We start from the raw sequence: 6,281 nt of genomic DNA on the forward strand, positions 1-6,281 counted from the left end.
TAATGGGCTTCCCAGCCTGCAGCGATCGGATGCAACCCTCCTCCGAACGGAGAATTTCCACCCCCGGTGCGGGCATCGCGACGCTCAGCCAGTGCCCGCGGGGCTCCTGGGAGATGAGGGGGTAGTTAGGCCCTAAAGGGAGGAGCCCAGACAAGGCCTGGATTGAGGTGCTTTTTGTCTGGGGTTGAAGGCGCGAGAAATTGGGGCGAGAGAACAGAGTCAGCCGGACGCCGAGAGCGGACGGAGCTGAGGGCGCGGCGGGGCTTAGCGCTGAGGACCTTCTCCGCGGCCTCGCCCCGCCTCCTTATTTTCTTCTCTTTGGACACGTTTGGACGGTTGCACACTTTCCCCCTCCTAATTCCCTAAGTTTTTTCTCTCTCCCCTCGCTGCCCGTTAGCTGTACTCCCCCAGCTCCAGTCCCCACTGGGCGCTGCAGGCTACCCAGCGGCACGCGAACCGCACGCGCGGGCAACAAAAGCCGCTTTCATGACTCACTGCCCTCGAGCAATGCCCCAAATCTGCCGCCTCCCGGGTCCCCGCTCTGAGCGCGCGGCGCGGGCCGGGCGTCCCGGCCGTTACGGCGGCAGCCGGAGCGCCCGCGGGAAGGGGGGCGGGAGGAGGCGTGTGGCCGGGGGTGGGGAGAGGGGAGTGTGGCCTGGGCCGGGCGGAGGGGAAGGGGGAGGCGTGTGGAGGGATGGGGGTGGGGAAGGGATGGAAGCTAGTGGCCCGGACGTAGGGGGTGGAAAGCGTGTGGCTGGAGGCTAAAGCGGGAGGTGGGAGGTGGAGGCGAAGCGTTCACAGGGCCAAGATAAAGAGCAGGGGCAGGGCCGGCGTCCGCGGCGGTGACCTGTTTCTCAGGGAAACAGATGCTGGGTCTTGCAAAAGGAGGTTTGCGTTCAATGAAAGGATCAAGTGTGGTCTGGGCAGCCCCGCCGACCTCGAGAGGTTCCCGCGTCCTCTCCCCGCCCTACCTAGGAGGGGGGTGTTCGCGCCTGGGCGCGTTCCAGGGGCGGGAGATGGGGGTGGGGGATGGGGTAACCGAGGGGCCCACGAGACCGTGGGGCGCAGGGGCCGCAGGAGTCGAGGGCTGAGAGCTGCAGGTCCTGCAGACGCCCGGTAGCTCAGAGGCTCCAGAGAGCTTCGAGGGGTGGGGGGTGGGGGATGGGCTGTTGATGCGGGTTCGGACTAGACCGCCGACGCGGCGCCTCCGCCCCGAGGGAGGCAGTTGGGCTCCCGGGTCCTGGCCTGAGGCTGGAGCTGCCCAGGCTCGACAAGCAGGCGACAGGGGAGAGCCAAGCACAAGAGAGATGCTATTAAAATGCCTCGCCGTCGCCCCGAGCGCAAAACCCGTCCTCCCCAAATCTCCTGGGCTTGCGGCATAATCTTAATTAAGATAATTGATTCATATTGCACCTGCGAGAACGGAAAAAATTGATTTCAACCCCCAACCCTACAAACCGCTTAGAGCTATTGGATGGAGCACGACTCGACTGTGATTTGGGGAGTGATTTAGTGCCGGGCTTCCCCAGCTCCGCCTGCCTGGGCCTTTTTATTTATTATTTATGTTCTCCCGGTCCCGACAGAGCCTCGGTGGCTCCTTTCTCGGCTCCCACAGACCTTGGAAGGACTTGTCTCTGATTCCCCGTCAGGATTGAGGGGCTTTCCTTAAACCATCCAACACGCAGAACGAACAACGTAAAATCAACGCAGTAGGACCATCTTGGCAGGTGTGGGTCACCGGCACAAGGCCTCCTGCGTCCGAGGCGCTATGTGTGCAAAAGAATGTTAGTGTGTGATTGCACTTGAATGTATGTGTGTGAATCCGTGTACGCCTGAGTGTGCAAGATTATGTGAATTGTGTGCAAATCATATGTGCATATGAGTGTGTGGTTGGTAGTGTGTATGTGAACATGACTGTGTGAAGGTATGTGTCAATAAATGTGAATGTGTATGTAAGTGTGTGTACAAGTGGGTGGGGTGAGACTGTCCGTGAATGTATGTCCACGGGCGCACCTGCTCTCGGGTGAGGAGCATAAGCAGAGGGCGCACACCTGTTTCCCAGGGATCGAGGAACAGCTTGTGGTTCAAAAGGGATCACAGGGCCAGGGAACTGACAAGCATACGCTATTTGCCAACCTTTGCCTTAACAGAAAGAAGCAAGTAAACAAAAATCCTCGGTAGCTGTGCGTAGCTTCGGGAGTGGAGAGCCGTGACACACCGACGGCGCCGGAGCTTCCCAAGAACAATGGCTGCTGCAGTGGGTTGGGAGAGGAGACCGGGGCAAGTTCCTAAAGGCACGGGAGGAACGAGGGCAAACCAGGTTTTCAGCCCCAGGCAACTTGTAGAAGGAATGACTTCCTTAACTTATCAGCACCGTGGACAATTCCCACTCCACAGGCCCTGACGTTCGCCTAGTAGATTGAGCAGAAACTCTCTTCCCTTCTTCTTTCCTCCTTTCCTCCCTCTCATCCTCCTTTCCTCCCTCCCCTACTTCCTCCTTTTCTCCCTCTCCTTCTTTTACCTTTCCTTCCTTTTCTCCCTCCCATTCTTCCTCTTTTCCTTCCTTTTCTCCCTCCCCTTCTTCCGTCTTACCTTCCCTTCCTCCTTCCATTCTTCCCTGTTGGCTTTGTTTTAAAAACAAAAACAAAAACAAAAAAAGCCATTGGCCACCATGTCTGAACCAAAGAGTCCTGTAAATCTACATCTAATTAGCCGCATATTCACAGTAAACTTCCTGGAAAACCTGATAGCCAGATTTAGGGGTAAGGAAAAAGCTTAATCTATAATTTGAGCTGGCTAGTCTGAAACAAAGACAGAAACCACATATTGAATAACGTTAAGAAATAGTCATGATTCCAACATTTGTACTTATTTGCCGCACAGCTTCAAAACCAAAATGAATTTCTTGTTTACTGTCCACAGAAATAATAAAAATATCTCTAAACATGTTTTTTTATTTTGCTTATGTTTTATGGAGTATAAATTTTATTGAAAATATAAATCTTTTCACCATCACTTTGTCAATGCTTCAGTTATTTCATATTGTAAACAATTTATGGTAAATTAATGAAAAAATAAGCCAACAGAAGTTAAATGGTATTACTCAGATTTGGTGAGCCACACAATTAGCTAAATCATGCCAGATTTAAAATATTACACGTGGAGTACTCATAACTTATCCAAGATATACTAGAAAAGTCTAGTAAAGATATAATTGAGAAGAGAAATCTCCTTTGGCAATTTAAAATCTGAGAAATATATACCATATACCCCCATATACACTTATTGATGTAATTTTCAGAACATTATTATTAGTAGTAAACAAAATCCTTATCAAGTATTATTCAGACTTCACTGTAATGAGAAATATAATCATTTTTGATTAAAGAATTCATCCCTAGGGTCTCACCTTCTTTAAATAAAATGTTTTCTTTCCTTTTTAACAAATGCATTTCACTTGAATTAAATATTGATAATTTGACCTTTTATGTCTTTAACTAATCAAAGGAGGAAAATTCCAAACGTAGATCTCGGAGTTTGGCCCCGGTGGGTCTTTCCGCTTGAGTAGGCACTGAGATTAAAGGAGGCAAACTTCCACTTTCACTGCTCTCTCCTTACACTAATTGCTTATGCAAAAATGCAGATTTGTATTAATTAGTAACTCCACTGATTAGTTCTGTGGTATTTTCACATAATAAATCATGCTGCAGACATGAATTTTGGCACATCACCCAGTGGTGGCTCGGCTGCAATACGGGTTTCTTATTAAAATAAAATCTCTAGCTAAATCTACCTTTCGGATGCAGGTACCATGAGCAGCCACCTGCTGGGAGCACCTGCCATGGGAAATTACTTTCACTCAGCGACAAGCCACTTTAGGGGCTCAAACAGAACAATTTGATTATGAGGTTAGGCTCTAATAATAAACAAATAAATAGTCAAACACATGCATACATATGTGACACAAACGTGCCTAAGTCTTAGGCACATTTTGTAGACAATGATGTCATAACAAATAATTTACTTGTAACGGGTCTAGATGTTTAAAAATAATTTCCCAATTTATCAATAAATACTTCAGTCTATTTTCCTCCTGTGGCATCTTTACTATTTTGTGAGATGGTCTGGTATTTTGAGACTCTCACATAACTCACTCATTGACTTTACCCACTCCCTAGGCAGGCAAGCTAGTTTTGGAAGGAAAAGGACTACAAAAGCAACAAGGAGAGGAATATGAATGCCCAGAGCCTTCCCAGAGGGAATTGGCCACCCTGCCATCCTAGCATCAGATGAGAAGCTGTGAGACCAGACACCCACAGTTGCCTGATGTGAGGCAAATTCTCCCTTTCCCATTGTTCACTATACAAACTTTTATACAACTTCTTTCTCTTGAAATCATTTAATTTGATAAGGCAGTAACATGGTTCAAATTTCAGTTACACAGTGTATTGTGGGTAATTGCTTAAAGTATAAGCTTCACTGCTAGCTCTTTAGTCCACGAATCTCTGTGTAAATAACAGACATGTATCATGGTCAGTGACCAATCACATCAGTCGTTTCAAATTCGGTTAGTGATTGGTCACTTCCTATTTGTTATTTAGTTGATGCACAGACAGCAAAGTCTTGGTTGGGTTGCCTCCTTCTCTCCTTGCATTAAGCCCATATGACATTAAAGAAATCAGTAGTAGAGAAAAGTGACCAACAGCAATTAAAGTGCAGCAAATAAAGTAAAAGTGATAATACTGAAAGTGTTATTGAACGTGATGGGATTTGAAAATGGAGACTGCAAAGTAAAGACAGGATGAGAGCTAGGACTGCCTGAAGGTAGTGAACAAATGATGTTGAAGAAGTCAGATCATTCAAAAACAAGGTAATATAGCTTCAATATTGTTTACTTTAAATTGCACTCAGAACAGAAAGCTGCTTAGGGTAGAACGGGGCATTTACTCTTACTTAGGATCGCAAACAAAAACCCAATCAGCTTAACTATCATGTAGGCCAAACGCTGAAGTCAGGTGCTGCATTGAAAGGAATTAGTAATTATAAGGAGACTGAAAAGAAATATTTCACTGCCAGTGAAGGCAGATTTTAGTGTTTTAGAAACTGGCATGACTTCGCAGTATTCGAATTGAATATTAATGGAATTTTAGGAGAAATAGCTGACTGTGGGAATGTTGACACCTGCTATTCAAAGACTCTATGTTTGCAGCCACAGGAACTTCATGAAGGCAAATATATAGACTTAAAAGAGGAAAGTGGTTGTGACAACCCGGTTGAAGATATCCCAGAGGAAGTAACAGCAGTAAAGCAAAACAGGCCGGCCGTAGGAGGAAGATGGCGGTGAAATCACGCGTTACCCAGGAGGAAATTAAGAAGGAGCCGGAGAAACCGATCGACCGAGAGAAGACTTGCCTTCTGCTTGCTGCAGATCTTCCCCACCAATAACGGCCGCCACCACCGAATGGCCGAGTTCTCCCAGGGAAACGTACCCTTCAGCGAGTTGCAGATCTACACTTGGATGGATGCAACTTTGAAAGAACTGACAAGTTTAGTAAAAGAAGCTAGAAATAAGGGCACTCACTTCAATTTGGCAATTGTTTTTACAGATGTTAAAAGACCTGGCTATCGAGTTAAGGAGGTTGGCAGCACCATATCTGGCAGAGAGGGGACTGATGATTCCATGACCCTGCAGTTGCAGAAGCTCCAAATAGGAGATTACTTGGACATGGCAATTATCCCCCCAAAACCTTCACCACCTCCTTCAGGGCACATGAGGCCACATTAAATTCTATTTATTATCTTGCATTTATTTTTTGGTCAGTTATGTAAAATAAACTTACTCCTTTCCTCCCATGATTCTTGCCATTAAGCCTTTAAATTCTAAACAAATTATAATGCATCATCTATTTTGGAATTAGATTTGGGTGTGCTGTTGTATGATTACCAATAGAAAGTTCAGCCCGGCACTGTGGCTCACACCTGTAATCCCAGCTGTTAGGGAGGCAGAGGCTGGAGGATAGCTTGAGCCCATGAGTTCCAGACTTGCCTGGACAATATAGCGAGACCCTGTTAAAAAAAAAAAAAAAAAAAAAAAAAAAAAAAAAAAAAACCCTTTAAAAAAAAAAAAAAAAAAAAAAAGAAAGAAAATTCATATGTTTCAAGCCCTTTTATAAATATGAAGAAAAGAGCTCTAAGCACTCTGTGTAAAACTGTACCGTTAAATATATGTGTGTAATTTAAAAAAAACCCTTCAAATGAAAGGAAATCTCAGAGATATTTTA

At 46.1% G+C, this 6,281-nt stretch overlaps 1 pseudogene; it reads left to right on the forward strand.

The window, feature by feature from the left end:
• The first annotated feature begins 5,322 nt into the window (after nucleotides 1-5,322).
• Nucleotides 5,323-5,785, forward strand: LOC108307312 (annotated as a pseudogene).
• Nucleotides 5,786-6,281: the final 496 nt, after the last annotated feature.

This window comes from Cebus imitator, unplaced genomic scaffold (genome assembly GCF_001604975.1).
Source record: "Cebus imitator isolate Cc_AM_T3 unplaced genomic scaffold, Cebus_imitator-1.0 Scaffold78, whole genome shotgun sequence".
Classification (NCBI taxonomy): domain Eukaryota; kingdom Metazoa; phylum Chordata; class Mammalia; order Primates; family Cebidae; genus Cebus; species Cebus imitator.